The 27,222-nt window shown below is 49.0% G+C and overlaps 1 long non-coding RNA gene across 3 annotated transcripts; it reads right to left on the reverse strand.

Moving 5' to 3' along the window:
* Positions 1–201: 201 nt before the first annotated feature.
* Positions 202–26,800, reverse strand: Gm33448. 3 transcript variants are annotated; one of them, XR_377918.3, is made up of 3 exons: positions 26,668–26,800; positions 6,533–6,649; positions 202–1,147 (listed from the first exon to the last, which is right to left on the reverse strand). It is a non-coding gene; the product is annotated as a predicted gene, 33448 (long non-coding RNA). The 3 variants fall into 3 exon arrangements; XR_377916.3 differs by lacking the exon at positions 26,668–26,800 and adding an exon at positions 25,884–26,042; XR_001785341.1 differs by lacking the exon at positions 26,668–26,800 and adding an exon at positions 8,255–8,392.
* Between the last annotated feature and the right edge of the window lie 422 nt (positions 26,801–27,222).

A 27,222-nucleotide genomic window follows, 5' to 3' on the forward strand; every position in this document is an offset into this window, starting at 1 on the left:
CACATGTGTGTGCACACATACAAACACATACACACCTCTGTATGTTCCAAAGATGTGTTGTTTCTCCCATAAAACAGCTTCACGACAGGCAGTGGTGGCGCACGCCTTTAATCCCAGCACTTGGGAAGCAGAGCCAGGCAGATTTCTGAGTTCAAGGCCAGCCTGGTGTACAGCGTGAGTTCCAGGACAGCCAGGACTATACAGAGAAACCCTGTCTCAAAAACCAAAAGAAAAACAAACAAACAAACAAAAACACACACAGCTTCACGAAGAATTGGTGGGTGCTGTTTTGAGGCCCCATTTCATTCATGAAGAAACTGAGGTTCAGAGTATGGCAGTAACCTGCCCAGTGGAGCCCAGCTTCTAAGTGGTAAGAGTTGAGCAACACCTAGTAAGCCTAACAGTTGAGCTCAAGGGTCTTGCCCAGAGCCAGAAGGGTGGGGGCAGGGGATTTCTGTGTAAGCCAAGTTCAGGAAAGGCTTCCTGGGGGAAGATGCCTTTGAACTGGGTAAAGAAAAACCCTGTAAGAGTAGGAGTGTCAACAGCTGGCATTCCCAGCTGAATTCTGACACTTGAGGAAAATGGGGGTCTTGAACAGCCCCTGGCAGGGAGGGAAGGAAGCCCAGGAGAGATGACCAAGTTAAGGCTGTGGGGGGATCCACTTCCGTTCCACTGCTGAACGGACTCTCAGACCCTGAAGAGTAGGAGGGGAGACAAGGCATCGAAGGAAACAGGCTAAGATGCCGGGCCGTGGTAAAAGCCTGCTTGTTCGGGCTCCCGGAGGTCCATCTGGTCTCTCTGTGTGCCCAAGGTCACTCATCTGGGAGAAGCCACGCCAGGACGGGAACCCGAGTTGGCCTGACTGCACGCCTGTCTTACTTGTTGAGGAAATGGGACTTCCTGTGAGGCCTGGTAGATAAAACACACACTTTTCTCTGCTCCTTCCTCAGAACCGCTGGCACGAGCACAAAGGACTGGAAAACAAAGTCATAAATAAGTCTGCCACGAGCAAGGGAGAGGGAGGAAAATGCTCAGGCAACCGAGAGATGCCGCGCGGGTATGAATACGTGCAGATCCCTGTCTACAGGCTCCCACGAGGCTGAGATGCAGATGGAAGGGCGCTGGAGCGGCAGAAGCTGCGCTCAACCTAAGGGAAGAGACAACAGAAGGAAAGTGAGCTGTGTCCCCCCAAAGCCCCTAAAGGCATCAAGAGTCGAGGTGCAGGCCGCTCTGGGAACACGCTGGGTTGAGCCAAAAGGAGCATTGGTTTACTAAGAATCTAGTGGCTGCCAGGCATAATAGTACTCACCTGGAATCCTAGAGCTCGGGAGGCAGAGGCAGGCAGATATCTGTGAGTTGGAGGCCAGCGCAGTCTGCATAGTGAGTTCCAGCCAGGACTACACAGTAAGGCCTTGTTCCTGGAGAGAGAGGGAGGAGGAGGGGGAGGGGGGAGAGGGGAGGGGAGAGGGAGGGGGTGCCTAGAGCACTAACACAGGCTTGTGACTCCACTGAGGAGGTGGGAAGAGGCTCATTCTTGGGACTGCATGGCCAGCCAGCCAGCCTAGTGTATTTCTGAGTTTCAGACCAACGAGTTATCCTTGTCTCTACAGAGTGGGCCCAGTGAGGTGTGACTCGGCGGGTGATGGCACCTGCTGTCTAGTCTGATGAACTGAATTTACTGAGTTCAATCCACAGGACCGACCCAGTGGAAGAAGAGAACCGACTCCCATAGACTGTCCTCTGGAAACACACACACCATGGCCTGCGCATGCCCCATCCCTCTCGGCACATACAATTAAATAAATACTTTTCTACAAGGTGGGTGGTATCTGAGAAAGGACACTTGAGGTTGTCCTGCAGCCCCCACACACAAACACATATGTGCATCTTCATTCATAAACACGGAGAATCTAGATCCACAGGCCCCGCCCACATTTCTACCTCCAGAGATTTACGGTGCAGCAAAGCACAGACACAGAAGATCTGGACTGGGAGCCGAGGAACATACAGAAGATTGAGGCTCACCCAGCTAAATCTAAACTGGGAGGAAGAGTGTGTTAAGTGAGACACTGGATTCTACAGGGTGAGGGACATCTCTAAAGCAGGCTTGTTTCTAGGATGACCATTGGTCCTAGTGTAGATTGGATAGACCGATTTCAGAACTAAAACCAGAAGTTCTGGGAATTCAGGAATGTAAGAAGGAAGCACCCTTCTTACATCCTCTGAGACCTGAAGATTCTTTTCGAGAAAAAGCCACCAAGGCATGCGAGAAGTCCTGCAGAATAAGGAGGAAAGAAATGTGATGACAGAGTATCCATCACCAGGTCCTATCCCATAATCCTCCACTCAGAAGCTCCATCGCAGGACAAGCTCAGGGGCTAGGACAAAGGGCTGTCTGACCACAGAGGCCATCAGAAGGGGAAGCTGTGGCCAAGTGCCTGAAGTCGGCACCAGTTAGGTAAGACACCCTAGGGATGCCCAGAAACACCCAGGGGAGGTTTTTGGATGTGTGCATCACTGCACGAGCATTAAGTGTCAAGGCGGCCAGGGAACGAGGCTGGGAGCCAGAGGGCCTGTCTGGCACACTGCCCAGAGGAGCTGGTGTTTGGAAACAACCCAAACACCCATCAAGATGACAGTGACGAGCAGATGGTGCCTATCCATACAGCCGAGTACAGAAACAGAGCACTGATCCAACAAGGATGGAGGCCCAGAATAGTCTCTGGGGCTGGGGATGTAGCTCAATGGTAGAGCACCTCTGTGTACAATGCCCTGAGTTTCATCCTCAGCCACAGACACACACACACACACACACACACACACACACTGATGACACAAAAAGTCACACACTGTATGATTGAACTTCGATGAAATACTGAGAACTGATAAATCCTCAGAGACAAAAAGTAGATGAGCAGGTACCAGGGTCTGCAGATGGTAGGTAAAGGGAAGGAGTAGCTGCTTAATGGAAGTTGACCTCGGCTGGGCAGTGGTGGCGCACGCCTTTAATCCCAGCACTTGGGAGGCAGAGGCAGGCGGTTCTGAGTTCGGGGCTGGCCTGGTCTACAGAGAAACCCTGTCTCGAAAAACCAAGAAAAAAACAACGGGAGTTGACTTTGGGATTTGTTGGGGTTTGATGTGAAATGACCCACACACACACACACACACACATACCAGGCTAGTGTGGGGTGAAAATTCAGGTGGCCGTAGACTCCCTGGGAGGTAGGCTATAGGGCGAGATTCACCTCTGCACCAACACAATCTCTCTGCGCCCTTGCCTACCAAAAACGCACCACAAGTTTCTCCTGTCACACAGCACAGCCTTCCTCTAAAACCAGCAGCCGAAACGCACCTCTAACTCACCCAGGTTGCTTCTTGTAGACATTGTGTCTCGGTGATGAGAAAGATAACTTTAATGGAAGACTCATAAATGTCGTAGAATCAGAGAGAGCTGATGATTTCTCAGGTCATGGATGCACAGGGTTCAGTGAGCTACACGCTTTTTTTTTTTTTTTTTTGAATGATTAGAGGCAGGTGAGGCGGTCAGCGGGTAATAAATGATCTTTGATCCCCAGAACTACATAAAGGTGGAGAGAAATGACTCCACGGAATTATCCTCTGCCCTCCACAGTAGCCCCAGCCTGTGTAAGCCCACACTCACCCATTATACACACACAACAGTAATGCTGTGTTATAATAAACAATAATAATTGCTACTATTAATAATTTTATTCTTTTTAGCAGGTTAATTATGCTGAGGTCAGCCTGAGACTGAGTTACACCATGACACTGTCTTGGTGTGCATATGGGAGGGTTATCTATTTTATAACTTCAACAAAACTTATTTTTCTGAAAGCTAATCAAAAAAGACCAGAGAACTGATACAGCAGACTGTCTCGCCCATGTAGCCCATGAAAATACAAACAACCACGGCTCTGAATCTCAGATCCTCTAATCCACTTCACACAGGCCCTGGTCTCAAGAAGCCCCAGAGAAGAGTGGGGTAGAATACACGCTGACTCTGCCCGCGTAGGCTGAGGCTACACTGAGTCCAGAGATACCATCCCCAGAGCCGCTAGGGAGGAGATCTGTATCTTATTGCTAGGGAGTCTTAGTGGCAATAAGATAAAGTTGAAAACAGATGAATCAGACCCCAGATTAATGGGGGAAACAGAACACTGTGAACTGGAAACTGTTTTCTGTTTCCCCATTTCTGCCCTAAGCAGTCACCAGAGTCTTGGACACCGCTCTCCAAGTCCTCAGTGGGCTCTGCACAGTCCTCTGGCATACACAAAGTCCCGCAGGTTTCTGGAATGTTCTCATGAGAAATTGCCAATAATCAGAGGCCACAGACTCTTTGTGTAACTGCTTAGATTTGTTTAAGAAACAAAATTAGGAAGGAAAGGCACTTTCCCCCCTGACTTGTTAAAGCCTGGGGGAAGTGTTGGTATTCCAGCCTGGTCTCCAGAGACCTCTCTCTGCTCTGAAGGAGTGTGGAAACACAGCATTCCAGCCAGCCACAGACAGCCCAAGGGCCTGTCACAGCCTCCGTCCAGGAATGTACAGACCCCAGTATCCCTCTGAGCCTAGCAGACCTGCCTGCTCCATGCCTCCCAGGAAACTTCCTTCCCCATAGTTCCTAGGCTGTGGGACAAGCAGTTTTCCTTTACAACAAACTGCTTTTTCTTCCTTGACACTAAGGAATTTTACATTTGAAGTCACAAAACAGGAAGTAGGTTTAGGCACAGAGCAGCTCAGGTTGGTAGAGAAATTAGAGACCCTGACTGCGTATCCTTAGAGTTCAGCTTTGGGACCACCAAGGGAGTCCCCACAGCACTGTCTGCTAACCCTCCAACTGCACACACATACCCCAATTTTCAACATATGGGTCAAAGTATACTTTTCCAAAAGTAGGGAGGTGATTCAGCGGATAATAGCAATTGTTATGCAAGAGTGAGAACATGAGTTTGTGTCCCTAGTTCAAATCCACATCAAATCCAGGCGTCCCACTCAAGCGATTGTGAAATCCCAGCATTCCTCTGGGCAGATAGGAAGAGGAAAGGGGAGAGGCCTCAGAAGTGCAAAGGTCAACTAGCCTGAGGAACCCGGCAGAAAAACAAGAAGAGCTTGTGTCAACAGGTTAAGGGTAAGGACCAACACCCAGGTTGTCCTGTGACTTCCAGGTGTAAACAGTAGCATGCACTCCTATTCACACAGATGGATGTGCATCTCTCTCTCTCTCTCTCTCTCTCTCTCTCTCTCTCTCACACACACACACACACACACACACACACACACACAGGAGCATAAATTGTATGAAAACAAAAATGTGCGTTGAGGTTTCCATTGGTTTGGTTTGGTTTGGTTTGGTTTGGTTTGGTTTGGTTTCTGCTTTTTAATACCAGATCTGGCTAAACATCCTGGGCTGTTTTAGAACTCGATTTTATAGACCAGACTGCCTTCAAACTTTCAGTGATCCTCCTGCCTCTGCCTTCTGAGGGCTGTGATTGGAGGATTTCTTGAATCCATCAGTGTAGGAGCAAGCAGGGTGGGATTCGAAGATCGTGGAGGAAAAGATAAAACACGGCGACTGGCAGAATCAGTGCTAGGGAAGAGTCCTGAGGTTTGATGCTGTGATGGATGTCTTCCGGGTCAATGAACTCACGTTCTTTGAGGATGTCATTACTAGACAGAAATCACTTTGTGGATGATAGGACCAAATTATTTGCATGTTATCAATCTTCCAAAAATTAGCACGGCATGTTCCCGAGCCCAGGCCCAAACACCAAGTAAACAGTAAATCAGATCGCAGTGTGGGGTCAGCAGGCCTGTGTGGCAGAGGAGCAGTCAATCACAGTCTGCTTCCTGAGCCATATGGTCCCTGTTGCCACCATTCAGCTCCACGGCAGATGTACCAGTCACCCTGCACACGAAAGGGTGTGGCTGGGCTCCAAGAGAACATTATTGACAAAACATGCGCACGCAGCCCATGCCCAAAGCTTCAGATGCCATCAGGCAGGACACTTACAGGATTCTAGGGCAGCATCCAAAGGATGTGAGGTCATTCTCTGACTATGTTCAAGTTTTTTTTTTTTTTTTCTTAACAGACAAACTCGGAAGCCAAGAGGGAACCCAGCAGAGAGGGAATTTCTTTTTTTGTTTGTTTGTTTTGTTTGTTTGTTTGGTTGGTTGGTTGGTTTTTTGAGACAGGGTTTCTCTTTATAGCTCTGGCTGTCCTTGAGCTCACTTTGTAGACCAGGCTGGCCTCGAACTCAGAAATCCATCTGCCTCTGCCTCCCGAGTGCTGGGATTAAAGGCGTGCGCCCGGCAAGAGAGAGAATTTCAAGCCAGCAATCTCTCATCCCTTGGTTCTTTGGAAGCTGATATTCTGCCCACCTCTTCCTACAGGGAGGCAGGCTGGGCAAAAGTACAATAACACACAGAAGCAGCTCCCCAACCCCGCCACTTCCTTCCCAGCATCTCTAAGATGAATGAAGAATCTTTGCTCTTTTGCCCCAGAGAGGATACACACTCAAGCAATCAGCGGTCCTCAGCAGACCAGCAAGCCCCTCTTGACACCAGCTACCAGTGTGATGGCAGGTCCAGCAGTGGGTTCCTCCAACCAGGACGAGGAGAGTGTGGAGCAGGCCTGAGGGGAAAGAGAAGGCATCTCTTTGACCCCAGAGTGCTAGGAACATTTCCTTTAGTTCTGTAGGAATGAAAGACTTTGTTCCTTTCCCCTCTCCGATACAGCGATTTCTCCCCAAACCCACCATAGCCATCTCTTGGTGCATTACAGCCATGCCGAGAAAGACGTAACTGAATGCTGTCGCTATACATGGCCCTGGCCCTTTAAGCAAGCTCGATGATCATCTCTGGGGCTTGTGGCTGCTTTGAAAAGTCACCAGACTAAGGGTGTGAAAAGGGGAGTGCTGTTTCTCTGCAGCTCCTACTATGTGTTGGTTGCCTGGCATACTTCTCCTCATTTCTATTGCCTCAAACCCCTGGGCACAAGGTCAAGCGCTTAAGCACACTATCTAAGACCTCTGAGCCCAACACACAGTATCCACCACTGTGTTAGGCATAATCTGAGCTCTTGACATTTGGAGATTCATTTAACCCTCTAGCTACCCTTCAAGACAGGTTACCTCCATGAACACCCCAGTTTACAAAAATGTCCTGAGGCTATCAGTGAGGCTGGGGGAGGGGGAGGTGCCTCACAATGAATAGGAATCAGAATCACTGCGCTACAGAGAAAACTCATTTAACTCCCTGCTCACCTGTCTCCAAGAGCTTCCAGACCAGCAGGTTCTGGGCACAACAGCTGCTCACTCATAGAACATGCAAGGAGCAGCCAAGCCACCTGTGCTATTTCCCCAAGTTCCCTAGCATCCTGGTTTCCCTAGATTGACCTTCCCAGCTCTACCCCACAGCAAAGCCCTCCCTTGCCTTGGTCCCCTATACCTCTGGCTCAGGTTTCCCAGGGACTGAGGAGAAAGTGATGGAAAGGAGAGAGGTTGAGGTCAAAAGGGAACAGAGCAGGGAGGGAGGGAAGGAAGAAAAGCGCAGGGGGGGGGGCTGGGGGGAGTAGGGCTCTGAAGTGGGGGTGGGGCGGCCCTGCAGCCTATGCTCCAGAATGCAAGGGGCCCTTAATATCCTTCAAACCCTTCTACCCGTCTGCATGCAGAAGCACGCTATTTGCTTTATAAGGTTCCTTTACTCCAGCCCTAAATTGAATGTTTTCCATCAGGACCTTGGGGTGGGTCACAGAGGCAGTAAGAAGTAGAGGAAGGATAGGTTAGAAGGATGGGAAGAAGGGGTAGAGGTAGGGAGAAAGCCATGGGCGAAGAGGGAGACGTAAAAAGGGAGAGCGACATCTGAATTCAGCCAGAGCCCAGATTCCCTTCCCTGCATTTCCTACGGGCCTGCTACCTGCTCAGAGCACCCTGACTTGCAAGGAGAGTCTGAGAGGGATGGGCAACAGGGTCATTTAGAAACATGCTCCCCAATATCCCGTGCACTGTGCAGTCTGCCGCCCCCCCAACCAGGGTTCCCCTCATTTTGAAAGTGCACCCCTCTGCCTGACCAGGCAGATGCTGCATTTCTAGCACCCTGTGCAGTGACTAATGCAGCCAGCTCACACCCAGATGCACAAGCCTCAAGCAGCGCCAATCTAGCCAAGGCCACTTGGCCAGGAGCTGCTGGAGCTGAGGTTCCCATCTGGCCACCAAGCCCATCCTGCTCTGGCTCTCACCAGACACTGCAAAACCTCTCCTCCGCCAGGGGGACATAGCCATCTGCTTTCCCTTCTGCCCTCGTAATTCCTCACACGCTGGCGACCGGCCACTCACAAGGCTTGCCCGGCACCAAGATCACAGGGCAGCAGCCTAGGCAGCAGCATGTGGCCAGAAGCTCCCTTCCGGCCCATGCACAGGGAAGTGAAACAGACAAGCCCCGTTGTACCCTCTGGAGGAAGGGCAGCTTCCCTGCCCCCTCCCTTCCTGCCCACAACAGGAGGCTAGAGAGAAGCCAGCTGGGCAGAGCCTGAACTGTAGGGAAAGGAGGGGGAGCTAGGGCCCTGCGCCTAAGGAAACACTCTTCTCTGGAGGCAGCAAGAGAGCAGCGTGTTGCATCTGTCCCTGGGGTACCTCTCAGCTCCTCCTACTCCTGACCTTGCATCTTAGACTCCGAAGCATCCTAGAAGAAGCCTTAGAGGGGGCAGCAGGATTCTAGCTGCATGGCTTCCCGCTGAACATGAACAAGCACAGAACTGGGGTAGGGCAGCTCCACACAGAGTACCGGGAAGGTTGCATTGCCCAGTAAGAGTAAGGCCCCTGTGTGTATTCCAACTCCTCCGACCCCTTCTCAAGCGGCAGCTCAACCATCTTTCCCAAACGTGATACTTGGCCATTGTTCTCAGAGTGACTCATGGTAAGAACAAACTGGAAGGGTAATGACCTCTGGGGCTGGGTCCTGCCCCACGGGGCTCTTCCTTCCTCTGTGACCTTGGTCCTGAGCTCCTGGGAGGTTTTGCTTGCAGCGTATGGTGTCTGCCTGCAACATCCATCTTCCGCATTAGATCTCAGGGAAGTGTTGCTTCCTCAGGGACACCTGTCCCAACCCTGTAGCAAATCAGCTCCCATCTGCCCAGAGCCTCCTGTGGGATTCTCCTCCTATAGCTCTTCTAGCTATCGCCTTTCTTTAGCTCAGCCAACCTTCACTGTCTTCCCTGGAGACTTGACACCAGAGCCATCTCCATCACCATCTCCCTGTAGTCCTGAAGCCCAGCACAGAGTCTGGCTTGCAGTAAAGATCAGGAGCCACGTGGTGAATGAATCAGTAGCAGAAAGAGACTCTAGGACAGCACAGACCCATGAGCAGAAGTGACAAGGCAAACGCAGCAGACAGCAAATGTCAAAGCTGAGCTTCCAAAGATGGCTCCTGGTGCCAGCTGTGCCCTCTGACCTTGAGGTCTGCCTCTCACTATGCTAGTGCTGAGAAAATCAAAGAAATGTCACAGCTTGCCATGACCTCCCTCTGTTTCAAGTGGACAGCTCGTTAACTACCTACCTGCTATGAGCAAGTCACACAGGCACCTCTGAGCCTTGGTTCTACCGACTGCAACACAGGAGTGTTCATATAGGTCTGCCCCCTTTGCATTTTTAAAAATTATCTTGATCTCAGAATGAAGCACAAAGGAACCGTGCAATTAAGGTTTTTGGTTATCTTTCCAATGAGAAGTGAGTCTATTTCACTCTTTCCTTGCTGTGCCTGTACCTCTGTTAGCTCAAACAATATGGAACACATGATGACTGAGAGCTCTGGGCTCACCTTAAAAAAAAAAAAAAAAGACATCTTCTACTCCCTGTCTTTCAAAACTTAGTGCCCATACTATGAGGAATCCCACAAGCCTTAAGAAGGATGCAGGTGGGGGCTGGTGAGATGGCTCAGTGGGTAAGAGCACCCGACTGCTCTTCTGAAGGTCCAGAGTTCAAATCCCAGCAACCACATGGTGGCTCACAACCATCCCTAACAAGATCTGACTCCCTCTTCTGGTGTGTCTGAAGACAGCTACAGTGTACTTACATATAATAAATAAATAAATATTTAAAAAAAAAAAAAAAAAAAAAGAAGGATGCAGGTGGCAGAGGGGAGAGTGGGGAGAGCCCATGATCAGTGCTGGGCCTACAGATGACAGCTAGCACAAGGGGTCTTCAGTGCTGTCCTCGTAAACACTTCTGTCCCTTTTCCCAGCCATCAAACTGTGAATGAATTGAAAGCAATACTTTTTAAATCCTCCAGTTCTTGTGGAGTAGAGGGGGAGGGAAGGGGGCTGGGAAGCAGGAGCAGATACCAACATTTTTCAGACTCAGAACATTTTGTTTGTTTGAGACAAGGCCTCCTTAGGAAGACAAGGCTGACCTCGAACCCCAATTCCCTTAGCTTCCTGAGTGCTGCGATTACAGATGTGTGATACTACACCTTGGTTAAAACAACTCTTAATACTTATTTCCAACCTAAGGCAGTAGTGCTCCCCAGCAGATGTTCTAGAAATTTGGGGGGTATAATAAATATTCCATTCATTCATTCTATCGGTTACGTTCCTTTAAGGAACCCTAACACACAGAGTGCATATGCATGTGTGTGATCTAAATTTGCCTTCTAAAGAAGGAAAAGCATGATTCATCTCAAAGCCATTTTTAATCCCATGAGGTAGCTTTGAGGGTGGGTTGCCTGGAAAGTTATATTGATAACATCTTGGAAAGACGTGTGGAGTCGGTGTGGGAAAGGTGCTGTGAGCATCTATTGATGTCTGCTAGGAAAGGGGAAGGGGAGCAATGCTTTTTAGGTAGGGTGAGCAAATGCTTTACCACCCAAGCTGGAACTCCAAGGAATAAATGCGTACACCAGAACAACCACATACACATGGGAGCTGTCCCCAGATGAAACACCCTTGCCATCTCACTTCCAAGCCACAAGTGGGGTACCATCTGATATGGAGCTCAGAGGTAACGAAAATAAGGTTATCTGGACCAACCAACCCCTGAGACCTCAAACGTTAATTTTTCTTTTAAGTACTCTGTTTCAGCATGTGGTTAGGTATGAAGAATTGTTCTAAAGAACACATTAAAAATTAATTAAAAGACTTCCTCTAATATTCAATCTTTGCCACCATGTACTCTGAGTGATGTATTCCCAAGCAGTCACTTATGTCCTTAGTAATTAAAAGAGAATGAGGGTGTGTCTCAGCCTCTGACTAAGACTTACTAGAGGTGCAGAATCAACCTAGAACCCAACCAGTCTGGGGCCAAGTTATACACCACCAGGAAGAGTCCCATCCAGGTAGGAGGGCAGGTCCAAGGCAAGCCAAGGGTAGCTCAGAGGAGCTGGAGCCAGGACCAGCTCTGTTCAGTTATCAGTCCCTCAGACACCCATCCTTCCCTCTTCTCTCCAGGGATGGAGGTAGGGGAGGCAGCAGTGAGTTGTAGACGGTTTCCCTGGCTCCATCATGGACTAAGAGCTTCCATATTGACTCACCGTAGGCACATGTTCCCTCATGTAACACTTGAGACAGAGTTAAAATCAGTGTGAGATTTGAGGTAGGCCGTCCTGGGAACTCTCTCAGAAGCCTGCTTAAGAGCAAGACACTGGGCTTATGCTCCCAGCCTGACCCCTCAGACATGATTCTATGGGGCCAACTCTACTATGAGGCCCTGACACATGCTCTCCTTAGCACTTGAACCTCAACAATAACATCTGATCTGCACTAATGGGAGAAAGCACTTGGGCATGAGGTCTGGCAAACAGTAAACATTCAGCATATATTATTAGATCAGTGTTTCTTGTTCTGGGTCCTTTGCAAGCTTTGGAGGGCCTTGCTAGGGTATTAGAAGCAGGCATCTTCTTCAGTGTGGTTATTGTTCTGCCATCCTCAGAAGGAGCTCACAGCATAGAAGAAGTGCCTGTTGTGGGTGCGCTCTGCGGGGGAGAGTCCCAACCAGAGCACAACCTGCTTTGATATAGTCTGTACACAGAGAAATGTGGGGAAAATGAAGACTTGCTTCCCAGCTTCCCTGTCCCTTCCTTGCATACAATACACTGAGCTGAGAACCTGGTCATGTTTCTCCTTTATCTGGAGATATCCATCATTAGGGAAGAGGGGGAAGAACAGAGGGGAGTGGGAAGAACAGAGGGGAGCTTTCATCGAGACACTTTTACATAAAATACAATTGCATGGGTTGGGGATATAGATCAGCTAATAGATGTTTGCCTAGCATACCCAGTGCCCTAGGTTCTGTTTCCAACCCTGTATACACACTGCAGAGTAGTGGCTTGTGCCTCTAATCCCAGTATATAAGATATAGAGGCAGGAAGACCAGATGTTTAACACCATACTTAGTCTGAAATGCATAGACCTTGTCTCAAAAACTAAAGCAGCAGCTGTCATCCACCACCACCGTCATGGGGACATCGAAGACTTGACATGTCTTAGGGAAGGTGAAAATCTCAGCTTTGGAGTCAGATGTCCAGAGCTGGCCTCGGGTGCCCACAGAATGTGGCTGTGGGTGTGACCAGCTGCACAGCAAGTGCTGAATAATCACTGCTGATTGCGGAGACCCATAAATCACTGAAGCCTTCCTCAGACAGGCTCGCAAGACAGACAGCAGAAATTCAGGCTTGCTTAAGCAGAAAAGAATGTCAGGGATCAGCTTGCTCATAGAACCCCTAAAGGGATATGTCAGGGATCAGCTTGCTCATAGAACCCCTGAAGGGATAGATGGGTCACTCAGAAGCAACACAGGCAGCCACATATGGCAGGGATGACAGGGACTGTCATAGTTCCCTGTCATCGGCTGGAATAACCAAAGCCCACTCAATGAGTTCAGCTAGTCCTCCTGCAAGGAGAGAATTCCTGAGCTACAGCAATCCACAGATGACCAAACTAAATTAAGTTCAAGATGGAGGATTGTCTCGTTCTGTAGCTTGGTAATGGACTACCCAATGTGTCTGTTCCACATAATCCTGGTCTTGGTTTAGACACTGAGTTCAGCCTGAGCATGGCATCAGCTGCTCCCCCTCCCCCACACACCTCATGAAGACTCGACCTTTTTTCTGTCTCTCTGTCTGCCATGCCAGCTCAATGCGGGCTGAAGGACTCCCAAGAATAGCCTAACCTTTCCTTACCACCACCCTGATCTGTGTTGTCTTTTAAGAGTCCAGCTTCCAGCTTCCATGAACCCTGCCTCAAGTGGCCCCCCAGCAGGACAGTGCAGCCTTCACTATCAAGCTGTGTGTGTGTGTGTGTGTGTGTGTGTGTGTGTGTGTGTGTGTAGAAGCCAGAGCTCAGCAGTAAGTGTCTTCCTCAATCATTCCTCAGCTTTGTTTGTGAGACATGGTCTCTCCCTTAACCTAGAGCTCACCAAATCAGCTAGGCTGGCTCACCAGGAGGTCTAAGGACCCTCCTGCCTCTGTCCCCTACCTGAATGTCCCCAGCACTGGGGCTCACAGATGTGAGCTGCCACACCTGGCTTTTCCATCGTGCTGTGGATATAAACTCAAGACCCTCATATGTGTGGCAGGCATTTTAATCAACCAAGCTATGTCCTCAGCTCTGGATCTGTACTTGATGTCTTCCTAATCTTCCAAACGACCCTCTGTTTGAGGTTTCCCTACGGGTCCATTTTGCTCAAAGATGCTGGCATTTGGTCTTAAATTATAAGGTTGGTGAGTTTGACTAAGAACCATCCCACGCCCCTCTTTCTCTTGGGTCTCCTCCATAGTCAAGCTGGAGACTGGACCTTAGATTAGCATTGTTGATACATAGCAGGTGATACCAGGCTGAGTCAAGAGGGAAATGGAACGACAGGAGGTTAATAGCCAGTCCATAATTAATGGGTTGTCACTGTGGCACATGGGGCTGAAGCCTGAAGGACAAGGACCTGGGAAATCACCCACAAAGTCTCATTCCCACTGGCTGAGGGCAGCTTTCGGAGACATTTGTTCATTCTTTAAAAAATTGTTGGGGCTGGCGAGATGGCTCAATGGGTAAGAGCACCCGACTGCTCTTCCGAAGGTTCGGAGTTCAAATCCCAGCAACCACATGGTGGCTCACAACCATCCATAATGAGATCTTCTGGAGTGTCTGAAGACAGCTACAGTGTACTTACATATAACCAATAAATAAATCTAAAAAAAAATTATTTTTATTTTTAATTGTGTGTAGGTGGGGGGGGGGGGTGAACATAAGTACTGTTGCCCTTGGTGACCAGAAAAGGGTATCAGATCCCCTAGGCTAGAGTTAAAGGCAATTGTAAGTGCTCAATGAGGATGCTGGAAGCCAGACGAAGGTCTTCTGAAAGAGCCGTAAAAGCTCACAGCCACCGCACCACTTCTCCAACCCCAGGATGTTCATCTTGGTGCTCACTGCAGCCTACTCTATCAAAACTGGGCTCACTTCTGTGTTCAAATAATCTGAAAGCACAAAGACCCCAGGATAGCAGCAAAAGCCACGCTGTGTACAGCAAGCAGGGCAGCCTAAGAATTGAAGCAGAGCTGACAACACCTGCCACTCCAGGCTACTTCCTCACACTCTAGGACTGCTGGAACTCAGAACAGAAAGCTTCCTATGGCAGAAGCTGCTTTGCTGAACCAGAGGCCATTTGGCAAGACCTGGATCCTTCTGCCTGCACCAACCAGAGTCTACCTTACTCCAGCTCTGCTGCGGTTCGGCGCCCATTATAATCCTTGGCTTGTAGGGATACGACTCTACCTGTCATCAACTCTATTCAAGACTGCTTATGTCTAGATGTTCCCACTAATAAGGACATCACACAAGTGGAGGTGAAGCTCAGTGGTAAAATGTTTATCATGCACAAATCCCTGGGTTCAGTCCTCAGAATCACGTGACTGGGTGTGGTGGTGTGCATCTGTAATCTTAGCATTCAGAGGTTGGAGGCAGGAGGATCAGATGTTCTAGGTCACTCTCTGCTACTTAGAGTGAAGGGCTCTCACAGGTCTGAGCATGGCAAACATGGCATTGGCAAGCCTTGCCCTTCCCCCTCTCTTCTCCCTTGTAAACCATAGATTGCATCCCTAAAGCTAGCCAACAAGGGCTATTCCCTTATTTGGACATTTTCCTCTGCCAGACTCATTCATGAGACTGACTACCAAGGTTTAGCTATCAAAGTATTGAAATCCAGCAATTAAAAGCCCCTTTTGGCTGCCCCAATTAAAATACCTAATCAAGACACACCACGATGTCCTACCCCATTCTAACACAGATCTCACCTTTTTCCTCTCAAAAGATCATGCATGCAAGGTCATTTGCTGCCGTTTTCTGCCTGAGTCAGAGATCAGCCCCTTTACTTTTTTTCCCCACTTTATAAAATGAGTGTGGTTTGTGCCTAATCTAGGCTTCAGGAAGGAGCACCCCCATGTGTGTGGGTCCCTTCATAGTGAGTTCAAAGCCAGCCTTGGGCTACAACCTAATGACATTGATCATATTGGCTCAAGGGACCATTTTCAAATTCCACATCTACTGGAAAGCCTTGGCTCTTCCCTGACCCCTTGCAAGTCTCTGTTTCCTCATCTGAACACTGGGAATTGGGACAGACCTCCATACACACCTATCATGAAGATTAACTGTAATAATACACGGAAGGGACTTAGCAACTGCACAAACAGTAACGTTTGTTATCTCTGTCCACATGGTCATGCCTAATAGTCCTGAACCCTAAGACATCGCACGACGCTACATGAAGCTCTGGAGACTTCTAAGCCACAGTCAGAGAGTCTTTTCTGTCTGTTGTCCTTGCCAAACCATTGCTCTCTGCCCCTGCACATTACCACCTTACCCTCGGCTCCCTATCTCTCACGCCACAGGCAACTATACCAGCTTTGGTAAAAGCAGCGGTTCCTAATTGCCTCCTGCTGCACGGGGAGGCTTTATCTCAGCCCTCCTCTGCGGGCTGCGGAGGCTCCGGGGTAGATGCTCCGATTGAGAGCAGCCGTTTCCATAGGCTTTCCGCCCTCACAAAGGGACGCTGCCAACAGACTTCCTCCTCCCAGCCCCGCTAGGCAAGGCAGCCACACGCAGGAGGAATGCTCGGCCTCCCTGGCATGGCAGACATTCAAGCCAACCCACAAAGGCCTGTTAGGAAACCCAAGGAAGTACCAGCCAGCCCAGAAGGGAATCTCATCGCAACTGGGCTTGAATGGGAACTCTGAGTCCCGCTCTGCAACAGAATGCAAGCAGCACACCTACACGAGCCTCCTTAATTCATCTCACCCTTTGCAGGGGGCGAGATCAGGCACAGCCACGGGTCTCAACAGGTAGCGTTTCTCTGCCTGGGGCTCATCTTGGCTAAGAACCAAACCTCAAACGTGGAAGTTAAAGGGCAGGAAAAGATTGTGCCGCTTTCTGCTGCAGCCAGGCCCTGCCAACTCCTGCCTGGGAGTGGCTTCCCAGGTGGCCCTTCTCCGCCTGCATTTTGTGTGGTCTTTTCAGTCTCCCACGGAATCAACTTTTTCCTGCCTAAAGCTAGAGATGGAGTGGAGCAGTAGAGCACTTCCCAGCAAACCTCGGAAGTCCTAGGGCTTAAAGGACAGGTTTGGGGAGCATCTCAGAGACAGGGAAGGAAGTGTCCCCCTCCCACAAGAAAGCTGTGAGGAGAAGGGCAAGAGGGAAGAAAGGATTGGGACCTGGCTTACGGCTAAGATCTATTTATTGCCCAGCCTGGTGAAGAGAGCCAGGCTCCCTGGAGAAACTGGGGTGTCCAAGAAAAAAATTGAGGAACTAACTGCAATGGCACATTCTGGAATATGAAATATTCGAGAAGTTCTGAGGGAGCAGGTGGTAATGACTGTGGGAGGATTATAATTACAGAGCCAAATAAAGTCCAAAGAACAACGTGTGGTTCCTGCATTCGAGGGGACATGCACTTTAATATCCGTTCTACACAGATACCAATTGCCAAAGGGGATGAGTTAATTTGAGTTAATCTCACCTGATAGAAAGTAATTTGTGCTTTTTCTCTTTTGATTGCCTCTTTGGTTTGGTTTGGTTTTATTTGGTTGGGTTTTTGTTGTTTTGCTTTGTTTGGTTGGTTGGCTTGGTTTGGGGGGGAGTGGTTGTTTTGCTGCTGTTGTTTTTATTTTGTTTTGTTTTAAGACACTATCTTATAGTCCAGGCTAGCTGCAGACTCCTGGTGTAGCTGAAGTTGACCTTGAATCTGTGATCTTTCTGTTTTTACCTCCTGAGTGCTAGGGTTACAGGTGTGCACCACCAAGCTGCACGTGTGTGGTACCGGACTTCATTCATGCCAGGCAAGCAGGCTACCAACTGAACCACATCCCTAGACCTCAATTCCCCGTGCATGATCTAAGGGTTTACTGAATGCCGGCATCAGACTAGACACTGTTGTTAAAGTAATCTAGACAGACACTCAGAAGTCACACGTGCACTACAGACTCTGATCCACCTGCTCCTTCGAGGAGATATCTCCTAGCGATGGGATGGAGACTCCAGGATTCACTGTAACCAAAGAGCTGTGCCAACCAGGTGCGGGGTGAGGAGGGGGTAGGGAGACTTGGGGAGGGAATACAGATATAGACTAGAGAAGACAAAGACGGGAACAGAACACGAGGAAGATGGTGACAGCTTGGCAGAGAGAAGGGACAGACGTGAGGAGAGAAGAGGGAACTAGGGAAGAAGTCACTAAATACCCAGGTAGGAGGTGTGCAGACAAGAGACTGGGAGAGAGGGATGAAAGCAAGGCACAGGTCCATCCTCTGAGACAGACAGAAAGACAGAGACAGATGGTAGACACAGGACTAAGGGTGACACTGTCAACCTGATGTGTCACTAATGTCCCAGCTAACTTCTCTTCTGAGCTCAAGTCCTGGCCTGCAAAGGTCTGGTCTAGCCAGTACTTCAGATGTCCCATGGTCATACTGGGGTCAGAATCAGGAGTCAGGAGAGGCCAAAGTCCCAAGCAGGATCCCAAGAGCCCAGTCCCACTGAGGGGCCCCACTGAAGTAGCTTTACACCCCCTCCTCAGATTCCCACTTATGTCCTCCCCACCCGGCCACACACACCTGGCCAGGGCCCTCCCTGCAGGAACACACCAGGCTATCTGAGAAGTCATCCTAAGATGACTGCACAGTCCAGCCAGGAAAGCCAATGAGGGGATCCAGCTGAAGAAGCAGGGTCCAAAGCCGCTGTGTTTGGAGTCCCCAGGATGCCAGAGGCCTCAGATGATGGTCAGTGCTTATAACTCTCTGACCAGGCCCATAAAGGACATAGTTATTATTCAGACTCTGAATCCCACAGCACAGCACAGCACAGCACAGCACAGCACAGCACAGCACAGCACAGCACAGCACAGCTCAAGGGGCCATTAGTCTATTTTATTGCTGTGAAAACTGAGGCCTGTATAAGGTTCAAAAGGCAGCAGGCATAATTAGCAAGTTCACTGTCACCATGCTAGGTATCTGTTATCCATTATCACAGAAACCCTTGAGGTGAACAATGGGAGACCATTTTTCCCCCTTTACCTAGTACGTGTGTGCATAGGTGTGTATGTATGTATATGTAGGTATGTGTGTATATGCTCATGTGTGTGTTGACATCACATGGCTTCCTCTAGTGAGCTCCAGCTTATTATTTTAAAAGGTTCCTATTTATTTTTATGTTATGTGTATGGATGTGGTTATCTTTGTATACATCCATGCACCACATGCATGTAGTACCAGAGGAGGCCAGAAGACAGCATCAGATAGCCTGGAGCAGCCATGTTGGGGCTGGGAACCAAACCCAAGTCTTTTGGAAGAGCAGCCAATGCTCTTCACTGCTGAACCATCTCTCCAGCTCTGCTACCGTATTCTTTAAGGCCTTGCGTTGACCCTGGAGCTCATCAACTCCGCAAGGATGGCCAGCCAGTGAGCTCCAGCAACCCACCTGTGTTCGGCTCACCAGTGCTGGGATTACAGATGCAGACTGCTGCACCCAGCTTTTTACACGGGTGCTGCAGATCAAACGCAGATCCTCAAGCTTGGGCAACAAAGCCTTTACCAACTGAGCCATGCCCTCAGCCTAGGACATGTTTATAAACTAAGAGAGATACCAAGAGGTTATGCCACACAGCCAAGAGATCTTGCCGCACTACCCTCTGAGTGTAGGTCCCTTCTCTGTAGACACCAAGCCCTAGGACATTTTCATGGGGTCTCAGCCATCGGGACCCAGGCAAAGTCTTGTGATGAAGAAAGAACACAGGTGGAGTTCTGACTTCTTCCGCAGCATCGAGGCTATTCCTTGTTCACAGTCCCTATCCTCCACCCAACAGTCTGTAGTCTGAGGTCACAGAACCCAAAGAGTCTCTGGGTAGACTCTGGAGGCACAGTTCAGCAGAAAAAAAAACTTTGCCCCAATCATTTCCACTAACCTCTGGCCCAACCTCAGCATGTTCCTAAGAACAAACAACACAGCACAGGGGAGCTTGGCAGCACTTGCAACTCTGTCCCTAACGGAAATCACTTATGTTTTTCTATAGGGGCCACATATATCTTGCCTGCCCATCACCCCTGCCAACACCAAGAGCTATCGGACTCACTGCTAGATCTTAATAATATCCAATGCTGTCACAAAGTATGTGGCCTTTCTTTCTAATATCTTGACAACTATAGTTCAAAACTCTCTTACTGTTGTTAGGGTTTTGTTTTGCTTTGGTTTTGAGCCAGGGTTTCATGTAGCCCAAGCTGGACTTCAACTTTCTCTTTAGCCAGGATGATTTTAAACTTTTAATCTTCCTGCCTCCATTTCCTGGGCACTGTGATTACAACCTACACCATCACATCCCATTTCTGGGGCCTGAACCCAGGGCTTCAGGAGGCTAGGTGGGCAGTCTACTAACTAAGCTACATTCCCAATCCAAAATCCATTCTTTCTTGTGGCATAAAATAAGACATGATAGTCTAAGAAGCTCTGGGGTCTCAGCATCAGAGCTATGAGTGGAAATAGAGAGGGGAACCCTCATGGTCCATGGACTGCTGCCACACACCCAGAAACACTGCAAATGGAGCCTTCTTACAGTGGCTGACTCAAAAGACGAAGGGTATGAGGCACTCTGTCTCCACTCAGATGAGCTGTCTGGGGAGCTTTGAAATATCCCGGGTCCCTGATCTCCCCAGAGACACACGTTGACAGAATAGATTTGAACATAGATGAATAGATGTCTGGGCATCAAGGTGTTCAAAGGTCCTGTGGATCCTGAAATGCCCAGCCAGAACACACAGCCTCTGCTGTACAGAGAAGATATGCCCCAGGCCAACCCCAGGGCCCTGAGGTCCAGGTGTGCCTTGGGTAGCAGTACCTCCCCTGGGTTAGTTTCCATTTTTACTAGCACCGGTAGGCCAGGTGCTCTCTATGTGGACTCTCAAGACACTCAACAGTGTTGTGACATTACCAAATGATCAGTGGGGCCTGTTGCTGGGGAGCCCATGTGTCTGACACAAACAACCCGTGCTCTCCACAGCACCTCAAACTTGGTGCTGTTGATTCTGCTAAGGAGTCCCTGAGGTTTACAAGCCTCTTCCACCCCCATTCTGTTTGGGCTTGGTTAACAGGAGGTAGATGGACTCACTGCACCCCAACCACCCTACCACCCTCACCCCATCACTCTTAAAGTCGGGCACTACTCAGCTTGGGTCAGCGATCATCAAAGGGGCCTTTATGTCTAGCACCTGTCCCAGATGCACTGTCTATATTGGCAGATGCTCATGGCCAAGCCACCTTCTTCTGGCCCATTTCCCATTTTGATAATGTTTGCTGTATGTGACCTCCCATTTTTCTGATCATCTCTAGACTTGTGAAGCTGAAGACTCACCCGATTCTGAAAGAACCCTGATAAGCCCTAGGTAACTTTTGCATCTCACGCCTCTACCACATGCTGAGGAAGGACACTGTGATAGTTAGCCTTGTCAATGTAAAGGGACTTAGAATCACCATGTGTCTTAGGGTTTTACTGCTGTGAAGAGACACCATGACCGAGGCAACTCTGATAAAAGACAACATTTAATTGTGGCTGGCTTACAGGTTCAGTCCATTATCATCATAGTGGGAAGCACGACAGTGTGCAGGCACATTTGTTGTTGGAGGAGCCAAGAGTTCTACATCTTGATCTGAAGGCAGCCAGAAGGAGACTGTCTCATGGGCAGCTAGGAAAAGGATTTCTTCCACACTGGGCAGAGCCTGAGCATAGGACCTAAAAGCGTGTTTATACGTGGATACACTTCCTCCAACAAGGCTACACCTCCTATTAGTGTCATTTCCCATGGGCCAAGCTTATTCAAACCACCACAACATGGAAACACACTCTAGGCATGTCTGTAAGGGGATTCCAAATTTAGATTAACTGAGGTGGGAGGGTGTGGTGATTTGAATAGGTACGGCCACCATAGACTCACGTGTTTGAATGCTTGGTCCATAGGGAGTGGCACTATTAGGAGGTGTGGCCTTGTTGGAGGAAGTGCGCCACTGTGGGACAGACTTTGAGGGCTCCGATGCTCAAGCTCTACCGACTGTGGAACACGGTCCCCTTCTGCTGCCTTCGGATCAAGATGTAGAACTTTTGGTCCCTCCAGCACCATGTCTGCCTGGATGCTGCCAATTAAATGTTTCTTTTATAAGAGCTACTTTGGTCCCTTTTCAGCAATAAACCCCTAGCTATAGGTAAGCCTTTTCAGAGCCTCAGTTTTGTCTATAAAAGGGAACTATCCCAGGACTTTTTGCAAGCAGCAAAGAAAATCACAATGTCAAAAAGCTTGGGGTGTGTGTGCGCATGTGTGTGTGCATGTGTGTGTGCATGTGTGTGTGCTTGTGTGTCTGTGTGTGCGTGTATGTGCTTGTGTGTGTACATGTGTGTCTGTTTGTGCGAGCGCGCATGTGTGTGTATGTGTGTGTGTGTGTGTGTGTGTGTGTGTGTGTGTGTATTCACTCTTATTATCAGAGCCACTAGTCCCAATCCAACAGGCCCTCTTTCTAAAGCCTATACATGTCTATGGTTGTTACCAGCTTTGGGGAGGGGCATGCAAACGAGCCTATAGTTTAAGAGCCTTGAGGGCTATGAGTAATGCAGAGAAGGAAGAAAAGCAGTAGGCTGAACTCTGAATTAGTAGAAGAGATGAGAAAGCATGTCTTGGCAGGGAATGCAAGGATGCCTAGAGCCACAATTGACTCGGTCACAACACACTCAGACCCTGGCTCCAGCCAGCAGGGTGCATGGAAGCCACGTTCTGTCTTTCTGGACAGGCAATGTTCTGACTGCCTCAGTCTTCCTAATTGTGTTGTATTCACAAATATATTTGTTTGGAACAACCAAATGTATTGCAGGCAGGAAACAGATCGACTCCAAGAATTTATTTTGCTTTTTGGCACTGATGCATGGAGCTTAGCATTCATTATGCGCCCGTGTAAAATGGTATCAGAGAGTGCTGGCCTGAGTTAGCTTTTTAATTATATTTATTTTTTCAGCTGCATTTCGGATCATGAACGAACTTGCTGGTACGCAATAAACCTCGTTGGGTGAAACCTACCTCCCTGAAATCCCGCTGTCAGGATTAAATGTTCTGAGACAGCAGACAAACCTGTGATGGGGCCGTGGGCTATTATCCCTAATGGATGAGAGATGGGGTTAAGTCGGTCAAATCCCTGGTCTGAGGCCAGAAAAGTCCGAGGAAACCAAATAGATTCACGAGCTTGAAAGTGAAATCAGATTTAAGTGGAGAGATGTAGGGACAAATGGAAGGCATGTAGGATAAGATCACTGGGAGTTACCAAGGCCTACTTTGACAGCAGCTTCTCACTACCCTAGTGTCTGGCAGCCAAATTGGAGTGAAGTCCTTCTCTTTTGTTGTACAGACATAACACATAGTCTTAGAGAGGCCAATCAGAGTCCCTGTAGGGGACTTTGTTATGGTTTGCATGTAAAGCGTCTTCCACAGGTTTCTATACTTGAACACTCTAGGATGGTGCTGTTTGGGGAGGTTGCAGAACCTTTGAGACTGTGGTCTGGTTAGATGGAATGGAACTCTGATGGTGGGCCTTGAAGTTGACATACAATTCCTGGTCTAATCTGCCAAGATCATTACCACAACCCAATCCTCTTCACCAACCTGGCTGCCATTTCTTCCCCATCATCATGGACTTGGCTTCCCTTGGATAGTCTGTGGCAGCAATAAGAAAGGCAATTAACCCAGGCCACTAGAGACCAAGAAGCCAGGCCTGCAACATGGCAAAATCTGTGCCTAGAGACCGGAGAGAGCATTGTAAGCCATGTGAACGGAGAGAACGCAAAACCCCAAGGGACAGGATGGGGACTCAGCTCAGTGCCTGCCTTGCATGCTCACAGAGTTCTATCTCCATGGCTACATGAATCAGGTGTAGTGGCACATGCCTTGATGCCAGAGCTCCGGAGGTAGAGGCAGGAGAATCAGAAGATCAAGGTGACCCTTGGCTACATATTGAGTTTGTGGACATAAGATCCTGACAAACAATTTAAAACAAAACAGAACCCTTTTTCTTATACATAACAGAAATAATCCAGCCCAAGGAAGAACACATCTTTCCCAGGCATGTCGGAGCAGAAATTATAGGAAAGATCTTTCCAGAATGGTCTCAGCATCCTGCATCCCTCATTACAGTTACCAAGGCACTCTGTCCCCTTGGACTAAATCCCCCTTCCTGTCCTCCTGGCTTACATTGTCCTCTCACTTATAGCCATACAAGGGAGAACTATGCAGCCCAGCGAGCAGTGTTGTGTAAGAATATTTATCAACACAGAAAAATGCACACCAAGAGCACTGTTGAGGCAAGGCCAGAGGCCAGAGGAGCCCTGGGCTGTAGGGCAGATGCTGTGGTAAGGAGAGGGACCACCTGCTCAGAACTCTGAGCAGCTGGAAGAGAGGGTTCCTGGCTTGAGGCTGCTGCCAGAAGTCTCCTGACAGAGATGCTCTAAAAGCCTGCTTCTGCCCTCACTTCAACAGATATTTTCCCAGCCCTGGCTGCAGGACGGTTATCAGTATCCTCATGAGCAGGGTCACCGTTCCTCCTTGTCAAGTGCTATGGTCTGATTACAACAGATGAGGCCAGCTCTTGCCTCGGTGGACCAGAGTGAAATAGGTCTCATAGTTGAGGTCAAGTGTGTGCACAGGACAAAGTTCAAAGCTACTGCCACTTGGAGCTGCTGATCTGAAAGCTTGTGAGAGGTACTCAGCCCTGCTGAAAACTCAGATTTCTGGGGAGAAGACCCCAAATCCATGTTTTAACAAGCCTTTTTTAAGTAATGCTAATGCAACCTCAAATTTAAGAACCTCAGAAAAAATATAATATCTCCAGACCCCACACTTCCAAAATTGCAAGAACTTCTGGGTCCCTGTTCTTAATACTGCATTAAAAAAAAAAAATCCATACACACATGTAGACAAGCCAATAATTATAAGTAACAGTTATCTATCATTAATATCATATCATATGTTAGTTTAATCCTCACTAACTCCCTGGGATAGGCTCAACTAGTCAGCTCCCAAGCATCCTGCCACCTGGTCCAGGTGGCATCTGTCACATCTCCAGATCTAGACACAGCTCCACATCTAGGTGTTGTGGCTCTTGCACACTCATAAGCAAAGACAAAGGAGCAGGTGTTAGGGTGTGTCCAGCCCAGCCCCCAAAAGAAACAGAGCTCCAAAGGTAAAGGAGTGCCATCTGGACCCTGCAGCGCTCCTGTGCCAGGTCTCCCATCACCCATCTGTCAAAGGAGTGAGTGGCCCCTACTAACAATCACCATGTAGTCCTAGCTTGGGTTGCTGAAAACTCAGCCCTTCCCAGTTAGGTTAGTGAAAACAGCTACCTGAGCCCACACGCAGGCCATTCCCTGGCCTGGATCCACTGTAGAAGAAACCTTGGAGCTGCCCATGATCCAGGCCACCTGGTTGGCATCCCCTCATCCCTCACCATCACCCCTGGTCCACTCTGTAGGACAGATGCCTATGACTAAAGCCTATACCTATACTCTGTTTCTGAGTTTTTCTTTTTCCACTGTTCCATGGGACACCAGCTTTTGTCCTGTGATGGGCATCTTTGTGTGGAGATGACATCAGAGGAGTTCCTTCCCTAGGAAGAAGTGGCTTGCCGTTCTTTGTCTCCCTTCAATCTCCTTGGTACCACTGGGCTCTACAACCCACAATGCAGCAGGTGGGTTCAGAACTCCCAATCACTGCCTGTTTGGTATATAGTCTTGGAGACCCAGAGAAGCAAGGTCCCCGTTCTGGGGTCTCAGCAAAAACCTACCACTTCCCTGGTTCTGATCGCCATGACTAACCTTCTAATTCTGGAAGATTAGAACTTACTGAGCGATCTGGCTTCTTTCAGAGTACAGCCTATTCATTTCCTAAAGTGACCAGCCTACTGGGAAGTAGGCCAGGAGGGACCTTTGAAGTTCTCAGCAACAAAAGGAAGAGAAGACAAAGCACACTAGAGCCTATGGGGACCGGGAAGAAGAGATGAGTTTGTGTTGTTCTTAAGAAAAAGATTGAGCCAGGCAGTGGTGAGGAAAGAGGTGGTTAGATTTCTGTGAGTTCAAGGCCAGTGTGATCTACAGAGCAAGTTCCAGAACAGCCAGGCCTACACAGAGTCAGTCAGAGATAGTCACAAACAAATGGAGAAACAAAACAACTCCTCCCCCAAAGACTGGATTAAATCTAGAAAATTTGAAGTGTGCACAGCTATCACCTCTCTGCAGCCCACAGGAGACATTGCCAATCAACCACAGCCCTTGATCCTCACCAAGACCCAGAAAAGTCTTCCATGCAACCCCAAGCAAGCTTCTCACCAAGTCCAAGTGCAGTTAGAGGTGAATGTCCTTTGTCCTCCCTCAGGGGATTAGAGAAGGTGATAACATTCAGGACCTCCTGAGTACAGTGGCTGAGAAGATTTCCTAGCTACTGGGTCTGCATTGATTTCCTCTAACTGCTGGAAAGTTGCTCCTGGCATTGGGAATTTCTCAACAGGGCGTGTCCCTTCCTCCTGCCAGAGCAGGGAGCAAGAAGGTCAGAAGTCACCCCTCAGCACACTTTTGAGTCATAGGTCCCTTGCTTTAACTCGAAGCATATGGGAAGGACAAAGGACAAAACAGATCACAGCGGGACTACTGTGCTTGAAGAGGTGCAACTGTCTGTCACTGCCCCACCCAGCCCATGCTGAAAGTCTAATTGAGAACTCTGAATCAGAGAAGGAAGCTCAATCCTTTACGGACAGGAAAATGGCATCCCAGTGGGGACTGGAATGTCTGAAATTCTCACCACCACAGACAAGTGCAAGAGACAAGGACTCTGTTCAGAACTGAATGGCTCTTCGGCCCTCGTATTCCCTCACTTCATAGGCAGCTCTCCAGTAGCTCCCTTTCTAGACCTGCAGCTTCAGCTTGTCACACTACCAAACTACCGTTGTGAGATTCCACTCAGATCCCGGGCACTTCATCAAACCCAGACATCCCATCTTTCTTCTCCCCGCTCCTACCAACCTGTGCAGTTGCTCACTGCAAAGCTGGCTTTTCTTTCTCCCCAGTCATTAGCCTTGATGGCTTTGACTTCTATCCATGTCCCCATTTCACTTACCAGTTCCTCCTGGCAGGCCACAGCCAGCTTGCCCTTGCCTTCCCACTGTCCTTCCTTCCCATCGCCTCCCAGTCTTCTTTCCCTCACTCCATTACTAACGATGAAGGCAACATGATCATTCTAAAGCTTAAGCCAACGCTCAAACTCTGGGGCTCTTAACTGCTCAAAGGCTTCCCAGGGATTCCCCAGTGACATCCAACCTCCCCGAATAACTTGTCAGACCCTTCGGTCATCTGATCTACTTGTCCTTCCCACTCAGCTCTTTGGGATTCCCCAGGCAGACTCCTACAAGAAGGAACGGCTATGGGTCCACAGTGTAGGTAAGTGTGCAGGAATCTCAGCCCTTCTGTCTCTGTGCCTTTGTACAATAAGTTACCTCTTCCTGGACCATTTTTCCTCCCTTCTTCATCCAGATGGCTTCCCCCAACGCTGCACTCCTTTCCCACCCTGTCCATTCCTAGCCCCAGCAGTCTGCATGGCAGGACCCTCCTCTGGGCTCTCAGCACCCTGCCTACCCTTCCTACTCCTTACCACAAAGCGTCTTTGCTTCAGTGA

Source organism: Mus musculus, chromosome 6 (assembly GCF_000001635.26).
Source record: "Mus musculus strain C57BL/6J chromosome 6, GRCm38.p6 C57BL/6J".
Lineage (NCBI taxonomy): Eukaryota > Metazoa > Chordata > Mammalia > Rodentia > Muridae > Mus > Mus musculus.